Source organism: Piliocolobus tephrosceles, chromosome 9 (genome assembly GCF_002776525.5).
Source record: "Piliocolobus tephrosceles isolate RC106 chromosome 9, ASM277652v3, whole genome shotgun sequence".
Classification (NCBI taxonomy): Eukaryota; Metazoa; Chordata; class Mammalia; order Primates; family Cercopithecidae; genus Piliocolobus; species Piliocolobus tephrosceles.
Window position 1 is genome coordinate 76,687,204 of NC_045442.1, and position 26,330 is coordinate 76,713,533.

The 26,330-nt window shown below is 38.6% G+C and overlaps 1 pseudogene; it reads right to left on the reverse strand.

Annotated features, from left to right (window-relative positions):
• Positions 1–22,731: 22,731 nt before the first annotated feature.
• On the reverse strand, positions 22,732–24,653 carry LOC111537754 (annotated as a pseudogene).
• Between the last annotated feature and the right edge of the window lie 1,677 nt (positions 24,654–26,330).

The window sequence follows — 26,330 nt, forward strand, 5'->3', positions numbered from 1 at the left end:
TCCATTATTCTCATTCACTGGTTGCAGATGCTATCAGCAAAATCATAGAACACTAAAATCTCAGAATTGGGAAGGAAAAGGGAGATAAAAATGAAAAGGAAAATAAGCTATTATTTATTGAGCAACTCCTATGTTCCAGGAAACTTTTGCTAATTATATTCAGACTATTTTGTGACTGAGGTGTGGAACACTGTACTACCTATTTTATTTTATTGTTTGAGATGGAGTCTCGCTCTGTTGCCCAGGCTGGAGTACAGTGGTGTGATCTTGGCTCACTGCATCCTCCGCCTCCCAGGTCCAAGCAATTTTCCTGCCTCAGCCTCCTGAGTAGCTAGGATACAGGTGCCTGCCACCATGCCCGATTAATTTTTGTGGTTTTTTAGTAGAGACCAGGTTTCACTATGTTGGCCAAGCTGGTCTTGACCTCCTGACCTCAAGTGATCCGCCTGCCTCGGCCTCTCAAAGTGCTGGGATTACAGGCATGAGCCACTGTGCCTGGCCTGTACTACCTATTTTAAATATTGATGGCCTCCTCCCACCCATGCCCCATTCCTACAGGGGCCCCTAGTGCTTTTCCCATGGGAAGATCTTACAGGTTCTTTCATTGGAGTTAGCCTCAGCTGTGTGATTTGCTTTGGCCAATGCAACATGAGCGTAAATGACGGACGTATGCCCTTTCTTAGCAAAAGCTTTGAAAACCATGCCGCTTCTGCTATCACTCTTCTCCATCTGCTATGAGAATAGCAAGGCTCAGATAGGGGCAGCTCATCCTTTAGCCTGAGTCCCAGAATGAAGAACATACCAGGATGCAGCCAAGATGTATATAAGTGAGAAGTAAACCCGTTTTGTAAGTCACTGAGATTTTGGGGTTTGTTATGGTAGCAAAACTTAGCAAAAAGTTGACCAATGTGGAAATTGGAACCATAAAAGTGATGTTGCCTAACAACAACAAAAACATCAACAAAATCTAAAATATGGGGCAGTACCCAAACTAATGTACTTGTGGCTTTATGAGGAAAGTGAGAAATTAGAATGTTGTAGCATGACTTGGTTGTTATTGGAAATGTTCTAAAAGACTGAGGTTAGCTCGGAAAAGAATTGACCGATATTCAAGCAGAATTGAAAGGGATTGTAGAAAGTCTAGAAATTTCGGGGTTTACATGGTTGGAAGATGCAATTGATTTTCACTTATACAATATAAAGTTAAGTGCATTGGTATGACTTAAGAACTGTGGGTGCCACTTTACATGTATTGTTGATTGGATCAAATGATAAAAAGCTACATTTTTGAGAGAGTCCTACAGCCAAAAGAGACACTGACATGTGTTAAAGAAACTGAGACTTTTGAGTGTTTAAAATGGCCCTAGGGCCCTCCAGTCTTCTACAAGAAATAGCTACCCAGGCTGTAACATGGGCATATTCTCCAATGCCATTTTCATAGATAGATAAGAAGGGAGGATTTTCAAGAGGGGACAGCTGTTAAGAACAATGGATTCTGAACTTCGGGTTAAAGGACGTTGTTAAAAAATCTGTCCAGTAGGATTTCAGGAATTTATGTACCAGTGTCAAATGTGACCTCCTAGTCTTTTCCTTTCCACGTAGAAGTGCCTGTTTTGATCACACTGTCCCTCTTGCACCATTGAATGCTGGGTGAGCATGCATGTGTATGTGGAGGGGAGGGGATGTGCTTGTGTGTGTGTGTAGATAACTTTTCTTCAGGTGCATAGATCTCTATATCAGGGTCTGTATATCAAGAGAATCCTTGTGGTTCAGATTCAGAAACTATTAAAGATCCTGGGCTTTGGGTCTGAAACCACAATTAGCTAGGCCTTTGAGAAATATTTTTCCTTGGGGTGTGAGACAGTGTATTTTTAACCCAAAGAGAGGAAAGTGAATATCTGTGATCAGGAAGGCAGATTATGGAAGATTGTATAATTTGTTCAAAGGATTTGCTACCCTCTGCTTGCTGCCTTCTTTCAGAGACCCTTTCTTGTGCTCTTCTATTCTATTCTTTGAACCTATGACTTGCATTGGTCAATGGAACATGAGTAGAAGTGACATGAGGTTCTTCCCAGCAGAAACTTTGAGAACCATCGCTGTTTCCAACGCTGTGTTTTCCTCTCTTCAGATAGTGACATATTCCTATTAGCAATCTGAAACCTAGAGGGAAGGAGACACGTGGAGCAATGTCCCAGTCAGCCTACAGCCAACATACACCATGCGTGAGAAATAAAACTTTACTGTTGTAAGCCACTGAGACTTTGGGGTTGTTTGCTACCGCAACATAATTGGATGAAAGTTGACAGACAAGTAGAGTGAGACTCACATATGTGGCAATTTCAACTGCTAAGATTGTGTAAGGAAAGCTCTCCTTTAACTACACCCATGCCAACCCTGGTATTCATTCCACTGTTTTTATATTTAACATCTTGATAGACACACATGTATTTTGTATTTTATCCAAATAATCTCCATTTCTACAACTATTAGAGAAGCCAAACACTTTTTCACATATTTGCATTTTAATTTTGGGAATTTATTTTCTTTCGTGAACTATGTCATTACTTGCCTTTCATTACTTGCCTTTCATTTCATTACTTGCCTTTCTTGGTAGATTACAAGTGTATTTAAAAAAAAAACTTATTAAGGACATTATCTTTATTTCCCATAGACATTGAAAATAGTTTTTCCTAGTTTATTTGTAATGATAATTTTTGATACACAGAAGTTTAAACATTCATGTTGTCGAAAAGTGCATGTGCTTGATAGTCCCAGTAAGCATGTGCTTAATAAATCAATGGGCTGGGTGCAGTGACTCACACCTGTACTCCCAGAACTTTGGGAGGCTGAGGCAGGAGGATTGCTTGAGCCCAGGAGTTCAAAACTGTCTGGGCAACATTGCGAGACCCTGTCTTTACAAAAAAATTAAAAACGTAGCCGGGTGTGTGTGGCTTTCCTGTGGTCCCAGCTACGGTTGTTGGGGGACTGTAGTGGAAGGATCACTTGAGCCCGGGTGTCGAGGCTGCAGTGAGCCGTGATCGTGTCACTGCACTCCAGCCTGGATGACAGAGAAAGATACTGTCTCAAAAACATATGAATGAATGAATAAATAAATAAATAACTTATTTCTTTGCTTTTACATATTGAAAATGTTCTCTTATGCTGACATAAGATATTCATCTATATTTTCTTCTCATTCTATTTTATGTTTTGTTTAAATTTCTAGAATGAGAATTTCTACCTGCAGCTGTATGTCAGCACCAGTATAATTTGAGATTTGTAAAAATATGGCTTTTCATACCTTCTGATGGTGTGGCTTGGGATTCTATATTTTTATATAGCCTCCTTTTCTTTTTTCCTAGAATATTTGAATGTAGTTAATCTGGAGTTTGGAGATCACTATTAAACACATTTTAATTTCGATGTAGTCTAATTTATCTATTTTTTCTTCTGTTGCTTATGCTTTTAGTGCAGTATCTAAGAAAGCTTTTCCTAACCCAAAATTACAAAGGTTTATTCCCATTTTTCTTCTAAGAGTTTTATAGTTTTAGCTCTTATGTTTAGGTTTATGATCCATTTTGAGTTAATTGGTATGAGTTAGGTCTCCATACCAATTATTTTGCATGTGGATATTGTCCCAGATTAATTTTTCAAGAACTTTCTTTTCCCATTTAAGTGTCTTGGTATCCTTGTGAAAAATCTTTTACCCTGAAATGTGAGGATTTATTTCTTGACTTTCAACTTTATTCTATTGATCTATATGTCTATCCTTATGCCAGCAACACACAGCCTTGATTAGTATAGCTTTGTATAGTAAGTTTTTAAATCAGGAAGAGTGACTCCTCCAACTTTGTTCTTCTTTTTCAAGATTGTTTTGGTTCTCTGGGTCCATATGAAGTTTAGGATCAGCTTGTTCATTTCTGCAGAAACCAGCTCTTGATATCTTCTCCTGGCCACCCTGATCACAGTGCTTTTGTTTTCCCTGGCCACAGGTACTACCTGACATGTTTTTATCAGCATGAATTATTTCCAAAGTAGATGGTAAGTTTTTCCAGTGTAGTTAGGATGTCTTTAAAATCCATAGTGATATGGAAAACCTAGAAGTGTAATCTCTTGGAACTTGCTTTCTTGTCTATAAACGAAGGGGTTGGAACAGATCAGGAAGTCCAAGTGCCAGTGTGTGGACTGACTGGTCTGAGCTGACCACACGTTCCTCTTTACTGCCTTCAACTGTGATTATTGGCAATGCTCTTTCCCCTGCTTTTTTCACTGTTCTTCTCCCTGCCTTTGTGCTGGTGTCCCTTGGACTAGGCCTTGTCTCAGGTTTCTTCAGCTCTTTGAAGACAATGATTCAATGAAGAGGTCTCTATCCAAGAAAGTCCCCTTTCACAATAATTGAGCTTTTTCTTTGCTTTTGAAAGTTATTTCCAACCATGGGGTCTACTCAGTTTCTTACTGTTGTATTACTTGCAAGCCTGATATGCTTACTTCTATGAAGATATTCATTAGCCGAGGCTATGTCTGTGCACCATGGATTTTAGTTGCATCATGCGTTGTAAGAGTAGAGCAAGTGTCAAGGGATAATAGATACTTTATTTCCCCAGCATCTTGTGCTAGTGTGCATTTTTGGTGCTTGGTTGTTTCTGAATCACCGTAGCAGAGTTAAATGTAAAAGGGATTTACCAACTCAGAGAGGAGGAGAAAAATCTCTGACTCAGGATATACTCAGTCACTTTCACTAGGCTCTAAAAACACCTTTTTAATCTCTTGGTAAGATTAGAATGTGGGAAAAGGTTTGCACCACAGAATCTGGCCTCTACCCACCCTGAAGAATTCATCTGACTGTGGACCTCTTGTCTATTGTCACCTCTTACGTCTGTGAGAGCAGGGGTGGGATCCGTGCCTGGCATCTAATAAAAGCTTAATAAACATTGATTAGATAAGTGAATGATTAATTCTGTGATTGCATTTACATTTTACCAAGCACTGTGCTGGGCACATTTCACTTCATCTGCACTACGACCCTGTAATTGCTTAATCTACTAACTGATTTTAATTTTCTTCATCTGGATATCACTTCCACATTCCCTATATTATTCAAATTTCATAATGTGCTATGACAGACAAAATTGATTTTACCCCCATTTTACAGATTCAGGATATAGAAACCCAGATCATATTCAGTGTTGTAAATCAGTGTTTCTCCAATTTTAATGTGAGCATCAACCACCTGAGGTACTGATTCAAAAAGAAATTCTGATTCAGTAGGTCTGGAGTGGGCCCGAGAGTAGCATTTGTAACAAACTCCCAGGTGATGCTGATGCTGCTGTTCTACAAATTACACTTCCAGAAGCAAGGCTTTAAGTAGAATCTTTTCTTTGCCTTTGTGAAGGTGAGAGGTTAAACAAAATAAGATAAACAGCCCACCTCACCCCCACCAGCTCTGAAGGAGCTAAGGAGCCTAAAATCAATCAATCAAACATCATTCACCTGAAAGAAATCGTGATGATGAAGTTTGATAAGTTAGACTTTCTTTGGGTCTGCAATACACCAAGCATACAGCATAGTATAGACTAATGCAGTTGAAAGATTCACACTTCTTATTTCAAAACTTACCACAAAGCTACTTTTTAAAACCTAAAAGCAAGACTATACACAGAAAGAATAAGAAGGCCCTTGTGACTATCTCCAGAAAAGGTTATTTTTGGTAAATATAATGCAGTGATTAATTTTCATAATATGCCTAGATATTTCCTTAGAGGAAAAAGGAACTTGAAAGCTATAGTTAAGGGTAAAAATTGTTTTCATGTTACATGTGGAAACCGAAAACTAACATCACTCTTGGGAAGTCTTGATCATCTTTATGGGCTACCTATGAAAACAAGACTGTCCCAAAGCATGAAGATAAAGGCTTGCTATTTATGACTGTGTACTTGATCAGTTACTGGGCTTTTTATGTGGAACTCAACAGTCATTCATCACTGCTGCTATTTCTCACAATCTGCTGGATTCCTCATGTGCCCAGACCAGATAATCTCATATCTCTTCATGTACTAAAGAGCTCCCATCTGACACAGCCTTTTTCCCTTAAAAGGTGGAGATGCTTTGGAAAGTTAAGAGCAGAAGGCAGCAAGGAGATACAGACAGCAGATATTCCAGCCCTAGGCTGGTGGACTGTAGCAGAAGGAAGAACACTAAGTAAGGGCCATTGGACTTTGTCTGTTAGAGAAAGATTTTAAAGCTAAAGGCCATTTGTTTCCCTTTTTTCTCCTCATAACATTTATTAGATGTGCTTTGTGGCTAGTATTTTCCTAGGCATCAATGCTCCAGATTATAGGTATGTACCTGAGTTAAGCTAAATGGGTATTCTTAATTTTTTTCTTTTCTTTTCTTCTCTTATTATTTTTTAAGACAGGGTCTCACTTTGTTACCCAGGCTGGAGTGCAGTGGCACAATCTGGGCTCACTGCAGCCTTCACCTCCTGGCTCAAGCAATCCTCCTGCCTCAGCCTCCCAGGTAGCTGGGACTATATGTGTGCAATATTTGCTTTTGTAGAGTCAAGGTTTTGCCATGTGGCCCAGGCTGGTCTCAAACTCCTCAGCTCAAGTGATCTACTTACCTCAGTCTCCCAAAATGCTGGGATTATAGGGGTGTACCACCATGCCCAGCCAAAAGAAAGTGGGAACTCTTAATGAAAACTAGGATTGGAAGTTTTTTTTTTTGAGATGGAGTCTCACTCTGTCACCCAGGCTGGATTGCAGTGGCACCTTCTCAACTCACTGCCAGCTCCACCTCCTGGGTTCACGCCATTCTCCTGCCTCAGCCTCCTGAGTAGCTGGGACTATAGGAGCCTGCCAACATGCCCGGATAATTTTTTGTATTTTTAGTAGAGACGGGGTTTCACCATGTTAGCCAGGATGGTCTCGATCTCCTGACCTCATGATCTACCTGCCTTGGCCTCCCAAAGTGCTGGGATTACAGGCGTGAGCCACCACGCCCGGCCAGGATTGGAAAATTTTAAAGAATTATTGACTAAGAGAATGTCAGAGTGAGGAGAATCTTTAGGAATAAAACTTAAACTTATAGTTCAGGATGGCATATGAATTCCATGAAAGCATTCTCCCTGAATCTCTTTAAATGACAGAACACGGTCAACCATCAAAAGATGCTGTCCATTCACCGGAATGTTGATGAATTTTTGGATGATAAAGTATAGCCAAGACTACAATGAGTGGACTAACTTGTGAGACGCTGCATACAAAAATAAAGCCCACCTGACAATTATTGGATAGGACTTCTAGTTGAAACTTTCTAATATTAAGCAGAGGGGCTAGAGGGAAGTATAGGATGTGGTACTATCTGTTGGTGGCAGTTTTCCATCCCAATAATATCCAAGGTTGATGTGCTGGTGGAGGTCCATGCCATGGCTGGACTTGGTGGTCACTCCCAGGTTATAGTTGGCTCAGCTGGGGTTCTTTGTGAGCTGGAAGCCACAGAAGTGGCTAAGGTAGCATTATCCAAGTTGGAGAAGGATGTTACTGGTCTTCAGATTGCAACTATAGATAGGAAGTAAACTTTGTGCACAAACTTACAGTAAAATGTCACCTGGTTGCCTCTTAGGAAGGCTAGCTCCCTTTTTCCCACAGAAAACTAGACTTCTCATCTGGCAAAATAAAATCACAACTTTTGAGTGTCTAGGTGGAGCTGTCAGAAGGTGACAGAGTGCCTAGGTGGAGCTATTGGACCTCAGAGAAACCTGGGCTGGGGCCAGCAGCACGTGGGTAGTGAATGAAACCGTGCTTCTGCATGAAGTCTTTTGGGGAGAGAATAGGCTCTGAAGAGAAAGGGATTCCAGCATTGAAAAGGATTTCTCTGAGGTTGGACTGGGAAGGATAAAACCTCAAAGCACCCTGAGAAAGTACCTTCTTTCTCTCTGGAAAACCTAGAGAGAAAGAAGGAAAACCAGGATCATGGGGTGTTTTGGATGCTCCGACATGAGTGTGGAATTGGCTGACATGATTTTGGAGAGTGGCACGTCCAAAATCTGCAGGATAGGCACAACTGGATGACTGGAGATCCAGGGAAAAGCTAGTGTTGCAGCTCAAGTCTGAAGGCAGTCTTCTGGCAAAATTCTCTCTTTCTCTGGGGCCTCAGACTTTACTTTTCTCTAAGACCTTCTCGTTGGATGAGACCTACCCACATTATGTGATACAATCTTTACTGAAAGTCTGATTGCAAATGTTAATCTCATTCAAAGAATATCTTCATGGCAACATCCAGATGTGTTTGACCAGATATGTAGATACCATAGTCTAGCCAAGCTGGCACATAAAATTAACCATCACAATGGTTCAGGTTGGATGAGGGTGGACAAGTTCCGAAGTGTTCATAGAAGAGGGTCAGATGTTGGACCAGGGCAGTATAGTCAGAAAGCCCTGAGTGCCGTAGGCTCATTGAAGGGAAGCAATCCCAGATTTATGGCATTTCCTATTTGCCCTGTTGGCTGGGTTCTCTGACAGCAATTAACTGCTTGGGTGCAGGATTAGGAAAAAGGGTCATCATTAAAATAAAAATAAAAATTTTATGCTTTATTTTTTAACAGGTGTGTAACTGTGAGCGTGTGTGTGTCTTTACTCATCTGCAAGTCTTTCTTTCCATGCTGATTACCACAGGTCACACATCTAGTTTCTGCTGTGTTATATTTTCTTGCTACTTTGCCCCCACTTAATTTTTCCTTCATTGGCTTATCCAACTACTTCTTGCATATCTTAAAGCACATGGAAGAGGTATTGCTATAAAATCATAAATATCTAAAATAAAGCCCATATTTACTTCCTGAACAAAATGAACACAAAATATCTGCTCCTTTTTCCATGTTTAGTTGTTACACCTTTTGGGGGCAGGCAGGGTGGCTTCTCAGGGTTAAAGGTGGTTCCTAAGGCTAGCTTTTCAATAACTGACCTGGAAATGAAATCCAAGGATCCCAGCTTCAAATCTTCATTTATCACGCTGATTCTTGAAGTTTTATTAAAAAAATAAAACACTCTAAGTTCATCGTCCTAGGGATGTAAAGGTATAAGAATTAGAAATAAAGGAAGTTGGCCCAGCGTGGTGGCTCATGCCTGTAATCCCAGCACTTTGGGAGGCCAAGGCGGGCGGATCACGAGGTCAGAAGAGCAAGACCATCCTGGCTAACATGGTGAGACCCCGTCTCTACTAAAAATACAAAAAAAAAAAAAAAAAAAAATTAGCCGGGCGTGGTAGTGGGCACCTGTAGTCCCAGCTACTCGGGAGGCTGAGGCAGGAGAATGGCGTGAACCTGGGAGGCGGAGCTTGCAGTGAGCTGAGGTTGCGCCACTGCACTCTAACTTGGGCGACAGAGCGAGACTCCGTCTCAGAAAAACAAAAAACCAAACAAATGAAAGAAAGGAAGTTGACGAAATCTTCACTCTCAGTTGACTTCCTAGGTTTTTTCCTAAGTGTTTTGGAGGCAACAGAGTGTAGGTATTGAGAACGGGTCTCTTGGCTGTATGGTTTAGGCACAGTTATAATTTATGCAACAAGTTACAGGTTAATTCATATGAAGGAAAGTTTTAAATTACATTCCTTTTTCAGATAGAAAAAGTGAAGATTTTTTAAAAGACAGGTAAAGGTTGATATGGGCCAGTTTTCTCTTTCTTGTCTTATTGAGTTTTGTGATGTTTTGACAGGAGTAGGAGGAAAAAGACTGAAGGAAGACTGTTGGCATTCTCTCTTCTGGTTTTGCAAAATTTGTCTCTGAAGTCTGAATGTCATGGTGTTATAGTAACTTGTCATGCCTTGCTGCACCATCCCTTGAAGGAATCACAATACAATATGTCCAGTTTCTCTTGAAATAGAACTACTTATTCAGAAGAAATAATGCATTATGACTGGCATAAGAACATCAACATTGACACTTTTTCATTTTGCAAATATCCTAAACTTCAGAAGAAATGAAATAATGTACATACACGTATGCCATTGTCTGGATTTTTCCTTAAACCCTAATGTAGTAGTACCTAAATTGTTTTATAATCAACCAATTGATTATGCTTTGACAGTGAAAATCTAAGTAGTGGTCTAATAGAGGCCAAAATATGGGATCAACTGTTTTTTGTCATAGTCTGAGTTTATATATTTGTAGGATGGAGATGACACTATGTCACTTCTTCAAAGGATAGGCCACATAGTAAAGCTGTAAAATGGATGTGAATTGCATTCAGGACAGTCATTAGGCTCATATACTCATGACTGGCATGGAAAGCTTTCATGTGTTTGGCAAACCTGGTAATGTCAACTGTGCTAGGGCAAAGTGGTGGCTCTGGGTGGCTCAAGGACTCTGTGCCTAAATCTCCCAAAGTGAGGTTCTAGGACAGTATGAGATGGTGAACAAGTGTGACCCTGGGCACCGGTCATGGAACCTGTAGCCACTGCCCTTAGTGGCGACCTACACTGCCCAGTAAGGAGGAGAGGCCACCTCTATACTTCTTAGTAGGTAGCAAGAAGTCTGGAGGGGCCTGGGAAAATGAAGCAGGGAGGAGGGCCTGCATTCTTTACTCTTTCCCCGACCTTGCACTTCAAAAATAGAAGGTTATTTTCAGAATTTCTCAACTTATTTTCTTAAAGCTTTGGTTGCAGTAAGTTTTTGTTTGGATTGGAATGCTGCGTACTGCTTTTGTGTTATTTTCATTTGTTAACTAAAATAAAGTCTTCCAAACTATTTACTACACATTCATCAAACTTACCATTAAAATGTGGGTTGAATGAACACTCAGAAAAGGAACAAAAAGCACCTGTGATAACTTCCAGTCGCAGTGTTGAGCCCCTGGTTGACGAAGTGACCTTAGAAGCAGTGTGTCTGTCATTGTTTGTGGTCTCCTCAGATGTGAGGCCCCCATCCAGACACACACACACACCCACCCCTCCCCATTCTGTGTCTCCCCTTTGCACTGCCATCTACTGCACTAGAGAAGTTGATCTCTTGGCCCATGGTGCACCTGAGTCTTTGCACCTCCACAAATGTCATCGGACTCTGTCCCTTGTGAGTTCATTTACACTGCCCCAGTTGTCAACATATTCAGCAGAAAATCTTCAAGGTGTATGCCATGTGGGCAGAGCCCTTTCCTAATTTTGACTCCTGGTACAGATTCTTATAACTTCTTAGTGTGTTTGATCCTAGCATTCATCTTGAGTTGCAGAGGGAGTTGGATTGTCATCATTCTTTTAAGGCACATCAGCCTATTTTGGTCTCATCTGTCTCATGGTATTGTGATTATTTGCTTACTTGTGATCCTGCTGGCAGAGACCCAGTCTTGTGCATATCTGACCCTTCAGTATAAATCCATCAAAACATGTATGAGACTTGTATGCTGAAAACTACAAAACGCACTTTTGTTTTATTCCTTCTCTCTATTTTCTTTGTTGTCTTTGTGTCATTGATTTCTGTTCTTTATTATTTTATTCCCTTTGCTTGGTTGCATTTGTTTTGCTCTTCTTTTTATAGATTCTTGGGATGGGAACTTAGATGATTAATCTGAGATTTTCTTTTTAAAAGTTGTATGCATTTAGTGCTACAAATTTTCCCCTTGGTGCTGCTGTAGCTATGTCCCACAAATCTGCATATGCTGTATTTTAATTTCTTTCAGTACAATGTATTTATTTATTTATTTTAGATGGAGTCACGCTCTGTCTCCTAGGCTGGAGTGCAGTGGCACAATCTTGGTTCACTGCAGCCGCCACCTTCTGGGTTTAAGTGATTCTCCTGCCTCAGCCTCCTGGGTAGCTGGGATTACAGGCGCCCACCACCATGGCTGGGTAATTTTTGTATTTTTAGTAGAGACAGGGTTTCACCATGTTGGCCAGGCTGTTCTTGAACTCCTGACCTCAGGCAATCTGCCCACCTCGGCCTCCCAAAGTCCTGGGATCACAGGTGTGAGCTACCATGCCTGGCCAGTACAATGCACTTTTAAAATATCCCTGTGACTCTTAGATTATTTAGAAGTGTATTCTAGGTGTTTGGAGATTTTTCTGTTATCTTTCAGTTATTGACTTCTAGTTTGATTCCACTGCTGTTGGAGAACACAGTTTGTATGACTTCCATTCTTTTACATTTGTTGAGGTTTTATGGCTCATATGATATATCTTGGTTTATGTTTCGTAGGCACTTGAAAACATTGTGCATTCTGCTGTTCTGTGGTAGTGTGTGCTACAATTGTTGAGTAGATCCTGTTGGTTGATGGGGGTTGTTGAGCTCTTCTATGTGCTTGCTGATTTTTTTGTCTAACTGTCCTCTCAATCATTGCAAAAGGTGTGTTGAAGTCTCCAACCTTAATTCTGAATTTGTCTATTCTCCTTTCAGTTCTGTCAGTTTTTATTTACTTCATCTATTGCTCTGATTTTTTGTGCATACATATTAAGGACTGCAATGTATTCTTGATGGATTGACCCTTTTATCGTCATATAATGTTGCTTATTTTCTCTGGTCATTTTCTTTGGTCTGAAGTTTACCTTATCTGATGTTAATATAGCCACATCTGCCTTCTTTTGATTAGGGTCTGCATAATATATTATCCCTCCCCAGTCCCTTTTCTTGCAATGTTCCTATATTATTATATATGAAGTGAGTTTCTTATACGCAGCATATAAACGGGTCATATTTTTAAAACTATTCTGCCTATCTGTGTATTTTAATTTGTGTATTTAGACCATTTACATTTCATGGAGTTATTGGTCTGCTAGGGTTTATCCCATTTTAGTTTTTGTTTTTATTTGTTCACTTTGTTGTTTTTATTTTTCTGTTTTCTTTTCCCATACTTTCTATGGGTTACTAGAACTTTTTTAGAATTCCCTTTTTTATTTATGTGTAGTATTTAAATATACTTATGTAGCTTTTTAAGTGGTTACTTTAGGTATTTTGTTATATATATGCATAAATTATTACAGTGTACTGATGCCATTATTTTACCAGTTCAAATGATTGTTGAAATCTTACCTCCTTTATCATCATTTTATTCTTCCCTGTCTATAATTATCTTATTTCCTCTATATACATTTAGAATCACATGATCCAGTAGTATAATTTTTGCTTCTATTATCAAACACAATTGAGAAAACTCAAAGAGAAGAAATGCCTGTTGTGTTTACTCATTTATTTTCTTATTAACTGCTTTCTTCCTGAAGTGCCAAGTTGCCTTCTTTTAATGTTTCTTTTCTGTTTAGATAACTTAATTTAGCCATTCTTTTGGGGTAGGTCTGCTAGTGAGAAATTTTCTTAGTATTCCTTCTTCTGAGAATGGCTTGATTCTCCTTCATTCCTGAAACCGATTTCACTGGAGACAGAATTCTCGGCTGACGATTCTTTACTCTCAGCACATGTTAAATATTGCGCCCCTTCCTTTTGGCATCCATGGTTTCTCAGGAGAAATCTGCTCTCTTTGAAATTATTTTCCCCTTTAGGTAAAGTGTTGTTTCTCTCTCACTTCTTTTTTTCCTATGTCTTCTGAAGTTTGACTCTCTGTATCTTGATGGAGATTTCCTAGATTTATTCCCTTTGGGATATACTTAACTTCTTTAAATCTGTATATTTATGTCTTTTGCCAAATATGGGACGTTTTTAGCCAAAAGACAATAAAATTTTCTACTTTTTAATTCAGCAATATTTCTCTCAGAATTTTTTTCTGAGAAATTGATTGCTAATGTGTAAAAATTTGTTTATAAATGTAAACACTTACCATTATTTTTATACTGCCAGGAAACTGGAAAATTGTAGATGGTCCAAAACAATGGATTGGATAATGAGTTATTGCTCATTAATTAACTTTTACTTTTTAACGACTGTATAAATCATTAACTGGGATGTAGAATAATAATAAATAATGACATACAAATGATCAAAATATTTGGAATTTTAGCCCTACTAATATCTAGTGGGGTAATATTCAGCCAATAACTTATTTATACTTCAGTTTTCTTATCTGTAAAATGGGAATGATGATAGAACCTACTTTATAAGATTTTTGTGAGAAATTAGTGAGTTAATATACATCAAGAACTTTGAAGAGTGCCTGGCACAGAGTAAATGACATACAAAGGTCAATTATTATTACGATTTACCATTATTATTGAAAAGTACTGAAAGTTGCATGTCAAGCTGTTTACAATAGTTGGAATGATTTAGAGTTACAATTTCAAGGTATTTCTTTTTGTGCTTATGTTTTTTAATTTTTTCAAACTATTAATAAAAGATTTTCAAATAAAACATACATAATAAACCAAAATTTGAGAGAAATATTGATACATAGCGTAAAATTGTGTGTGTATATATATATGTATATATATGCATGTAAGTTGACAAAATGAGACAAAATCCTAGTTACCCATGAACACCAATGGCTGACTCAGCAATCCTTATCACGCTTCCCTAGTCCACCTATTTTTTCGGATGAGTGTTTGTGCATAGTTATAGAGGGTGTGCATATTCATGCTGCCTTTTCATTGCATACAATACATATTTTAATGTGAAAAACCATACACATGCTATTTTACATTATAAAATAGTAATTTATAAAGTGGCTATAACTTACATAGCACAAATCAAATGGATATAGTTCTATTACTGTAATCTTTGAATACTTCCAACTTCAGCTACTATAATTATCTTACACTTTTTAGCTCTTTGTGTATTTTATATTACTACAAAAATGGGAAGTAGCCTAACTGTAAGACTTAAAACATAGCTGTGAAATTTATTGCCAATTTTTTTTCCAGAAGTCTCTACCAGTGTATACTGCCTGTAGAAAAAGTAGAAGACTACTGTTTTTGTCACATCTGCTAAGAGAATTGAACATCTTTTCTTAATATTTTGCTAATTATTAGAAGAAAATCAGGAGCTTGTTATTTACATTTCTGTTTCTCGTAAGGCTGAACTTTTCCCCAACATGTTAGTTACAGGTTGTGTTTTCTCTTTTGTAAATCTCCTGCTGATACCCATTTACCTTAATGTTTTTCTTATCTATTGGCATACACTCTTTGTTTAATAAAGTTATTTACCCTTGCCATATATCCTGCAAATATTATTTCAGTGTGCTGTTTGTGTTTATATTTTAGTTACTTTTTATGTTCAGAGGTTTTAATTTTTTTTGTAGTCAAATCCTTCAACATTGTCCTTTGTAACACGGCAAACACAAGAACTGTATTACTGCTAGGTTGAGAAAATAATCTTTCAGGGCTTTGAAAAATTTGTCGTTCTGTTTTCTTGTTTTTTCACTGATTTTTTTGAGAAAATATTTAACTCTTCAATCTAGTTGAAATTTACCTTGATGAATTGAGAGAGGTGATGGGCAGTCCCACTCCACTCTGACCTGCCCACGCGTTCCTTAGAGTGCTATTTTTATTCCATTCTAGATTTACTCGCCCACATTTGGAGGAAGATACCTACGATGACAAAAAGGAATGCAGTCCATGTGTTATGAGAAATGGCTTGAAGACCATAAGTTGAACGACGGCTGTTTAAAACCCTTAGGATGCTTGTCAGCATGTGCAGTAGTTAAGAAGCTCTGGGGGCAGAGGGACCTGGATTCACGTCCCAGCCTCACCACTTATGGGTATGTGTTTTCTCTTTTGTAAATCTGCTGCTCTTTAAAAACATTAAGAGAAATGGGTAACAGCAGTAGATTTACAAATGAGAAAAGACATAGGACAAGATGCAGACCCATGTTAAGCTTCAATTTCTTCATCTGTTAAATGAGAATAATAATAAGTACCTAACTCATGGTTATGATATGAAGATTAAATAGGAAAATACAGGTAAGCATTTAGCAAGACATTTGGTTCAGAGAAGGCACTGAATAAATACTGGTTGTCAGTGTCATTAATGTTGGTGTTTGTTTTGTGCAAGCCCAAAGAGTAAAGGATGCAGAATGACAAATTCTAGCCTCTATGAGGCAGGATTTGCTGAGTTGCTGTGTTGTTTCAGGAGATAATGACTCTTTTTCATGGGACAGTTTCAGGCAATGGCTGGGACAGGGCTGAGGCTTTCTGCGAATGGCTGGGCCCCATGATTTTCCCAATCCCCCATGCTGTCACACTCTGAGCCCTTTGGAAGTTTGTGAAAGACTTACTTCTTCCTGTCCCTGCCTTCCCTTGGCAGATTAGCTTACAGACATAAATGAAATTGAGGCTTAGAACAGCCAGTGCAGAGTATTAAATGCTAATGAGCTTGTCAACACCCCAGATGTTTTTGAAGAGAGGGAGATATGATGCAACCTACATTTTGGGAGGAAAATGCAGAGGGGATTGCCTGGGAGCGGGGAGATTTGAGGCAGAGAGAGATTTAAAGGAGGTTTGTCCACTGGGAGAGACCAGAAGCCCTGAATATTGGGGGTGAGTATTGGGGGTGGTGCAAAGAGAGGAAGGGCAGAGTTGGTGACTTGGGTCAGGTTCAAGACGCAATGAAGAGGACAGCTGACAGGATTTGACCACATTTACCTCTGTGTTGTCAAAGAGAAACAAAGCTGGACGTTAGTTAAAAATGATAAAAACATACTTTATTCACTAAAATTGACAGTAGGAAAAAGAGCTGAGTCCATTCAAATTTGTACAGAGGCGATTGGGCGATTTAAAGGGAGAACGAGGGAACAGGGAATGGAAGCAAGCAGGGGCTCAGTAGAGTCAGGGAAGTGAAAAAGTACAAAAAGGGGCTAAGAGAGTTAGTCAGTGTAAATATGATGAGGCCAGCTGTGTCTGCTTACTGGAAATCACTGAAGTTAGGATTGTATCCTCTTCCAGAGGCTGGGGGACAGAGGACATGGATGCAGCTGGAAACCATCTTTCTTAGCAAACTATCACAAGAAGAGAAAACCAAACACCGCATGTTCTCACTCATAGGTGGGAACTGAACAATGAGCTCACTTGGACTCGGGAAGGGGAACATCACACAATGGGGCCTATCATGGGGAGGGGGGAGGGGGGAGGGATTGCATTGGGGAGTTATACCTGATATAAATGATGAATTGATGGGTGCTGACGAGTTGATGGGTGCAGCACACCAACATGGCACATGTATACATATGTAACAAACCTGCACGTTATGCACATGTACCCTAGAACTTAAAGTATAAAAAAAAAAAAAAAAAAAAAGAAATAGCTTTCAGGTCCTTGAGAAGGACACACCTGAGTTACAGGAGATACAGATGCTCTTACCTTACTATGGCATTTTGTCTCGATAAACCCATTGTAAATTGAAAATATTATAAGTAAAAAATGCATTTAATACACCTAACTGACAAAATATCATAGCTTAGCCCAATCTACCTTAAGTGTGTTCAGAATACTTACATTAGCCTACCACTGGGCAAAATCATCTAACATAAGGCCTATTTTATAATAAAGTGTTGAATATCTCATGTAATTTATTGAATGAAAAAATGCTGTACTAAAAGTGAAGTACAGTTTCTCTGAATGTGTATCACCTTCACACCATTGCCAAGCCAAAATATCACAGCTCGAACCACAGTAGCTCATGGACCATCTGTATCTCAAAGGGACAGAGGGAGGATTTACAATTGTAAGTTTTTTTTTTTTTTTTTTTTTTTTTAAGTAAATGCTCTAGGAAAGTGGAAGGGAGTATCAGTGGCCTATCATCAGGTGTTGACTAGAACAAAAGCTAAATTCTTTTGACAGCCTTGAGCAAGTCTTCAGATAGGAACTCAAAGCTGTGCTGGGTTGACCCAGGAATTTGGCTTAGGCAAGCAAAAGCCAAGTCAGCGTTGGCAAGTCTTTTAGTGCAGGGGTGGGAGCCCTCAGCTCCCTGTGCAGGTCATAGGACAGTACAGAGAGGTAAAGAGTTGGAGTGCTGCATAGTATTCCTGGTTCTACAATTCATGAGTAGGAAAAACATTGCTTCTCTTGTACTGTGATGATCAAAAGGGATAATTATGTAAAACAACTTGGACAATAGAAATATTTTTAATACAGAGAATCATAGTTGGAGAACTTGGCTCCCTCTCCTGTTATGAATTAATGTAGTAGCATAAATGGCCAGATCCTTCAAGGGAGGAACCCTGAAGGCGAGACTGCCAGACCTCCTTTTTCATTCCCTTTGTAAAGTGCTTGCTTACAACTGATGCATCTGGCTTGCTTCCTTTTTTTTTTCCTTTTCTCTTTGGACTTGCTTTTTCTGCTTAAAGCTCTGCAACCCAAAATTCATTGCCAGCAGGGAAAATGCTTTAAAAGGAATGCTAAGTATGTTCAAAGTGTGACTAAGATTATTTTTTAATTTTAAGGGCTTTTTTGGGTATTATTATTATATTAACAAAGAAAGATGGAATTTGGTAATTCTTACTACTTTTCTGCCCTGTATCCATGAGGTATGTTGCTTGGAAAACATTCAGTCCTCTGAAAAAGGCTGTGACATCATTTCTTACTTTATAGGACTGATAGAAATATTCAAATGATGTACTAGTTTATCAACTTGAAAGCTTAATTAATGTAAAACACTTTTTGAATTTGGTTGAAAACACTAGGTAAAGTTTTATTTTTACTTTATATATACTTAATCTTCTCTCCTCAGGGGGGTAGTCGGTAAAGCGTCTTGCAGGGAGTGCTAAGGAATAATGTCTTGTTTTTATAATGCTTTCATCTTTTCAAAGAGCTTTCATTATCTCATTTAATCCTCACAACCAACTGTGGAACTTGTTAGGGTGAGGGCTAGCGTGCCAGATGCATGGATGAGGAAACTGAAGCCCAGTAATGTGTGACTGAGTGGTGGAGATAAAGACAGGGGCTGGATCTCCTGCCTGTTAATTGGAGGTGCCACGAAGTACCGCAGACCTGGTCCACAGCTAGCAGTTTTTGAATAGACCTTGGCAGGGATGGGGCATGTAAATCTAGTAGAAATTCATAATTAAGCTCTACGTGTCTAGTCACATGCTTGGGGAAACCTTGCTTTGGGGTTAAATTGAGACTGCTGCCCAATGTGTTGTTGAATATGCCATATAGAAAAATTTTGGAAGGTTTAAAATTAAGAACAGTCTCTTTTGATCTCAGGATGTTTCTTTTTTTCAAAAAAATAGTCTATTAAAATATAATTTAAATACCATATGATTTACACACTAAAAGTATACAATGTAATATTTTTTTCACTATATTCACAGATATGTACAACTATCACCACAGTGCCCTTTATTTTCGTAATATATATATATGCATTTTTAGAGATAGGGTTCTGCTTTGTCACCCAGGCTGGAGTGCAGTGATGCAGTCATGGCTCAACGCAGCCTCAACCTCCCAGGCTCAAGCAATCCTCCCACGTCAGCCCATCACCAACCCAACCAAGTAGCTGGGACCACAGGCATGCACCACTATGCCTGACTAATGTTTAAATTTTTTGTAGAGATGGGGTCTTGCCATGTTGCCCAGGCTGGTCTCAAACTCCTGTCATTAAACAATCCTCCTTCCTTGGCCTCCCAAAGCACTGGGATTACAGGCATGAACCACTATGCCCAGCCTCACAGAACACTTTATAATATTTTCATCATGTCAAAAAGAAACTCTGCACCCTTTAGTTATCACCCTTCTATTCCCCCGTCTACCCCAACCCTAAGCTAGAACTAATCTACTTTATGTGTCTGTGGATTTCGCTGTACTAGATTTTCATAGGAATAAAATTGTATAATACGTGGACTTTGTGAGGGGATTCTTTTGCTTAGCATAATGTTTACAAGGTTCACCTAAGATGTAACATGTATCAGTGCTTCCTTCCTTTTTATGGCTGAACAATATTCTAGTGTATGGTGTATCTTTATTAGTTAGTGGGCATTTGGGTTGGTTCTACCTTTTGGCTACCGCTCTTCATATTTCTGTACACAGTTTTGTGTGCATGTGTGTTTTCGTTTCTCTTGGCTAAATACTTTGGAGTGAAATTACTGGGTCATATAACAACTTTATGTTTGAGGAGCTACTAGATTGTTTTCCAAAGTGTCTACACCATTCTACATCCCCACTAGCACTCTGTAAGATTTCCCATTTCTCAACATCCTTGCAAGCACTTGGTATCATATGACATTTTGATTGAGCCATCCTAGTAGACATGAAGTGGTATCTCATGGTGGTTTCGACTTTTATTTCCTTGAGGACTGATGTGAGCATCTTTTCATGTGCTTGTTGGTTATTTGTATATCTTCTCTGAAAAAAATGTCTAGTCAGATCTCTTGCCCATTGTTTAGCTAGACTGTTTGCTTTTGAGATGGTAAGAGTTTAAAGAATATATTCTAGAGATAAGTCTCTTAGACATATAATTTGCAAATATTTTCTCCCATTCTGTGGGGTTTTGTGTCATGTCCTTTGAAGCACATGGTTTACAATTTTGTGGAAAGCTACTTTACTTCCTTTTTTTGCTCATGCTTTGGATGCCGTATGTAAAAATCCATTGCCAAACCCCAGGTCATGAAGATGTACAATTTACTCCTGTGTTTTCTCCTAAGAGTTTTATAGTTTTAGATCTTACATTTAAGTGTTTGATCCATTTTGAGTTAATATTGTATATGGTGTGAAGGAAAAGCCCAAGTTAATTTTTTGTGTATGTGAATATCCATTTGTCCCAGCATAAAGAGGAAAGAAAAGTCAATTCTTTCCTCTTTGAATGATTTTGGCACTCTTGTTGAAATCAGTTGACTATAGATGTATGATTTTATTTCTGGACTCTCAGTTCTATTCCTTTGATTTATGTCTATCTTTATGCCAGTACCACAATACCTTGATTACCATTATTTTGTAGAAAGTTTTGCCTGTAATCCCAGCATTTTGGGAGGCTGAGGTGGGAGGATCACAAGGTCAAGAGATCGAGACCATCCTGGCCAAGATGGTAAAACCCCGTTTCTACTACAAACACAAAAATTGGCCAGGCGCAGTGGCTCATGCCTGTAATCCCAGCACTTTGGGAGGCCCAGGAGGGCGAATCATCTGAGGTTGGGAGTTCGAGACCAGCCTGACCAACATGGAGAAACCCCGTCCCTACTAAAAATACAAAATTAACCGGGTGTGATGGGGCATGCCTGTAATCCTAGATACTCGGGGGGCTGAGGCAGGCGAATCACTTGAACTGGGGAGGTGGAGGTTGTGGTGAGCCAAGTTTGCGCCATTGCACTACAGCCTGGGCAACAAGAGCAAAACTCTGTCTTAAAAAACAAACAACCAAACAAAAAACAAAACACACAAAAATTAGCTGGGCATGGTGGTGCACACCTGTAGTCGCAGCTACTTGGGAGGCTGAGGCAGGAGAATCGCTTGAACCCGGGAGGCGGAGGTTGCAGTGAGCCGAGATTGCGCCACTGCACTCAAGTCTGGTGACAGAGCAAGACTCTGTCTCAAAAAAAAAAAAAAAAAAGAAGAAAATTTTGAAATCAGAAAGTATGAATCCTTTGTTTTTTTCATTTTCAGGATTATTTAGCTATTCTTGGTTCCTCAAGTTCTATATGAATTTGATAATCAGCTAATTAATCTCCACAAAGAATTCAGTTGGTATTCTGGTAGTGATTACATTGAATCTCTGAATCAGTTTAGGGAGTATTGGCATCATGTTGTCTTCTGATGCATGAAGATGTGATGTTTTTCCACTTGTTTAATGTCAGTAATGTTTTGTAGTCTTCAAAGTTTGGAACTTCCTTTGTTAAATTTATTTCTAAGTATTTTATTCTTATTGATGTTATTTTGAATGGAAATTGTTTTCTTAATTTCATTTTTAGACTGCTCATTTGCAAATGTACAAAATACAATTATACAACTGATTTTTATATGTTGATCTTGTATTTTGCAACCTTGCTAAACTTGTTTATTATAGTATTTTTTAAAATGGATTCCTTAAGATTTTCTATTTATAACATCAGATAATGTCATCTGTGAGCAGAGATAGTTTTACTTCTTCCTTTCCTATCTGGGTGCCTTTTCTTTTTCTTTCCTAATTGGCCTGACAAGAACCTCTGGTACAGTGTTGAATAGAAGTAGTAAGAGCAGACATTCTTGTCTTGTTCCTGCTCTTAGAAAGGAAAGCATCCAGGTTTTCATCAGTGAGCATGATGTTAACTATTGGTTTTTCAGAAGCCCTTCATTATGTTGAGAAAATTCCCTTCTATTCCTAGTTTATTACTTTTTGTTATGAATGGACATCAGATATTGTCAATCTTTTTTTTCATTTATTGGAATGATTAGGTAATTTTGTTTCTTATTGTATTGATATAATGTATTAAGTTAATTTTCAGATGTTGAATCAACCTTGCATTCCTGGGATAAATTCCACATAGTAATGGAATAAAATCTTTTTAATATGCTGCTGGATCTGATTTATTAGTATTTTGCTGGGACATTTTACATCTATATTTATAAGATATATTAGTCTATAGTTTTCTTGTCATTTTTTTCCACCTGGTTTTGGTATCAAGTTAATACTGGCCTCATAAAATAATTTGGGAAGTGCTCTCTCCTACTTTTTGGGAGAATTTGTGAAAAATTAGTATAAATTCTTCTTTAAGTATTTGGCGGAATTCGCTAGTGAAGCCATATGGGTTTGGGCTTTTCTTTGTGGATAGGGTTTTTTTTTTTTTTGACTTTACTAAACATTAAAGCACACATGAATGTTTTCTGTGGAGGAGGACTAAAGGACATCAGGGGAGAAGAAAGGGATACTTGGGAAGAGAATCACACAACAAGGACCTATCTTCACAAAAAGGCCTCAATATTGATTTCCAGGGAGGAACAGGGAATGGTCAGCTCAAATTTGGTGATAACATCAGGATGAAGGACTCCAAGCTTCCTGATGTTTTGACTCTTGGCAAAGATCTCTGTGCTTTGCCCAGGGAAGAAAGCAGTCCCTTTTGATGATTTGATCACATATCCCCCTTTATTTTCAATGGGAGATACATTGTGCAGCTGTGTAATTCTGTCCAGATGCATATGGATGACCTTAAACCCAGAATTTTTGTTGTAATAAACAGCAAAGAGATGCCTATAGTTTTTTGTACCTATGTCTCTGCTAGAATCTTTTATTACAGTGTTAGAGATTTCAAATAGTTTCAGAGGAAGGAGCATTTTCTGATTCATTTCTATCGTCTTCAAAGCACCAAGAAGAGGGGTAATGAATGCCACCTGTAATTGAGCTGTTTTAGTTTTACTTATCTGGACTGCTTTAGTTGCAGAGATATCCAAGCCAAGTTTATCAGAAATATCCTCTTGGAGCAGAGAGCAAAGGTGAGTGCTTCAGTGAATCCATGTCTACCATAGATTCAGCTACCATGTCATGTTTGACACATTTTTTGAGCTTATTAAGTGGAAATTGATTAGCTGTGGTGTTTATGGGAGAGTCATCTGAACATTGTATATCCACAAGCAACAGCTGCATCTTCTATAATATCCCATGCATGGATAATGTCAGCTGTGATCAGAGAGATTTTATTCTCAATGTGATCCCATTGCCTATGACTTTGGACTTCAAATACATCCTGATCAGAAGCTAGGCAAGATTTTCTGGAGTTTCTCTGATTTCATTTTTTTTGTTAACAAGATCAGCTTTCACTATATCTTTTTGAACAATTTTTAATTAAAAATATTTTTATAGAGATGGGATCTCACTGTGTTGCCCAGGCTGGTCTTGAACCCCTGGACTCAAGTGATCCTCCCACCTCAGCTTCCCAAAGTGCTGGGATTACAGGTGTGAGCTACCAAGCCCAGCCTCACTAACTCCTTTTGGTAAGCTAGTTCTGCAAAAGTATATGCTTTTCCATTAGGAAAACTACCTCAGTTGCTTCGATCGTAAATTGGTTCTCAATATAGTCACTGAAAATGGTGTCCAGATAATATCAAGAACTCTTTTTGCCTTAGTAAGGTCATTTCCTGTGCATTCGATAAACATCTTTCTAGTATTTAATTTTGGAGTCATCCTCATTGGTGATGGAAGGCATTGAAAGGATGACACCCTCGCTATTATAGATAACTGGGTACAGGGGTTTATTTCCAGTGACATGTTAATAGTGTTTAAGGTGGTTGTCAGCCTTGTACATGTTCATTGGCTCACAGATTGTATACTCCTTGGCCTTATTTAGGGCTTGAACTTGATATTTAAAGGACACTTTGCACAGTACAAGTATATGGGTGACAAAGTGTCCAAATCATGGGTTCCAGTAGCAACCAATGCTCTTTTCCAGCAAATATCCTGATGTCATTTCTCCTGATGTTCAAGGAAGCTGTCATATTGATCTTTAGTAAGCTTCAGATTTTGGAGAACTGCTACTGTAAAGGGCATACCTTAACTATCTTTTCTGTGATAATCAATTTCTGGATTTTTCCATTAGGCATTACCTGTTTCTATGCCAGAGACTTTTTCCTTTCTTTGAAGACCTGAAGTCCTCAAATCAATCCTTCCAGACACATGAGATCATATCAAAATTGACAGAGATGTCAATTTTGCAAAAAACATTAGAGGGCCCCTCTGCATTTACATTGTCTTGTTCATTACTTATTTCCTTCTCAGAAGTAACGTCATCAACTTCCAGACCAAATTGAAAACATAGTTCATCAAATTCTTCATCAGTGTAGACCTGGTCCAGGGCTTAGAAGAACAGAAGGTGCTTCTTTATGGGTAGTTTTTTGATTACTGGTTCAATCTCTTTACTTACTACAAGTCTATTTACATAATCTATTTCTTCTTGAGTCAATTTCAGTAGTTCGTATCTTTTAAAATATCTGTCCATTTCATCTAATTTATCTGATTTGTTGACATACATTGTTCATAGTATTCCTTTATAGTCTTTTTTCTGTCAGGTCATTAGCAATGTCTCTGTTTTTGTTGCTATTGAGTCTTTTCTTTTACTCTTGGCCAATCTAGCTTAAGTTTGCCATTTTTGTTGATCTTTTCAAGGAATTGGCTTTTGGTTTCATTGATAATCTCTGTTGTTTTCCAATTCTCTGTTTCATTAACTTCTGCTCTAATCTTTATTTCCTTCAATCTGCCTGCTTAAGGCTTACTTTGCTCTTCTTTTTCTAGTATCTCATGTTGGAAAGTTAGGTTATTGATTTGGGATCTTCTTCTTTTTTTTTTTTTTTTCTTAATTTAGGCACAGACTTGCCTTTGTTACAGAATTGCCTTAGATTTTCTTGAATAGATGTTTTTCATTTGCTGTTTGCTATCAGGCCCACTTCCAGAGGCTTCAAGTTCTGTGTGTGTATAAAATTTCAATAGTTTCACTAAGGAACAGGTCAGCTTAACTCCTCGTGTGCTCATGCCAGAAGTTGATCTCATGCTCCCTTTTTGTTAGAGGACTTTAGGGGAGATAGAGTGTTGACTTTGTGGACACTACCAGAGGTAGGACAGAGTCAAAGGAGAGTGTACTTGAAGGAAGGTAGGCAGCAGATGTGAAGACCTGGGACACTGGACATGAAGGAGGGGTAAACATTTTCAGTGCAAATCTGAAGGTGGAACTTGGAATAATGGATGTAGGTTTAAGTTAAATATCAGGATGAACTTTTTAAAAACTGGAATTCTGTCAGTGAATGAAGCTGTCCCCTGTGTTTGGGCACCTGTACGCTGTCAGAGATCATCCACGTTGTCAAGGACACTGTGGGAAAGATTTCCTCACTGTTGGGATGATGGATGATGTGACCTCATTTCCTTGCAAGCAAAAGTTTCAGAGATTATTGCATGACAGAGTCTCACAGATGGCTTTGGGGACAAGGGTTTGCATTTAGCAAGGATCACAGCACACCATGTTTTAGGAGAAAGAGCAAATCTCTTTCTAATAAGTGTAAAACACATCCCCAGATGTATACATCTGTGTGTACAATTTATTTTTTGCTATTTTATTTTCAAGCAAAGAAGCCAAGGTATCTTCCAAAAATAATTAGAGTTGATACAGTAAGATTTTTTTTCCTTGATGTGTATTTTTAAAATATATTTTTCTTTTAAGAGAAATACTATAGGAGCTTTTTGAAATTTCAGTGTTCCTAGGTGTTTTAGTATACTAGTGCTGCCATAGCAAAATACTACAGGCTGGGTGGCTTAGAGAACAGAAATGTATTTTTCACAGTTCTGGAGTCTAAATGTCAAAAATCAAGATACCCATAGCTGTGGTTTCTTTTGAGGCGTCTCTCCTTGGCTTGCGGCTGACTGTCTTCTCACTGTGTTCTCACAGGTCTGTATGTTGTCTGTGACTTAACCTCCTCCTTTTATAAGGACACCAGTTACACTGGACTGGGGCCCACCCAGTTGACCTCATTTTATCTTAATCACTGCTTTAAAGGTCTTTGTCTCAAAATATAGTTGCATT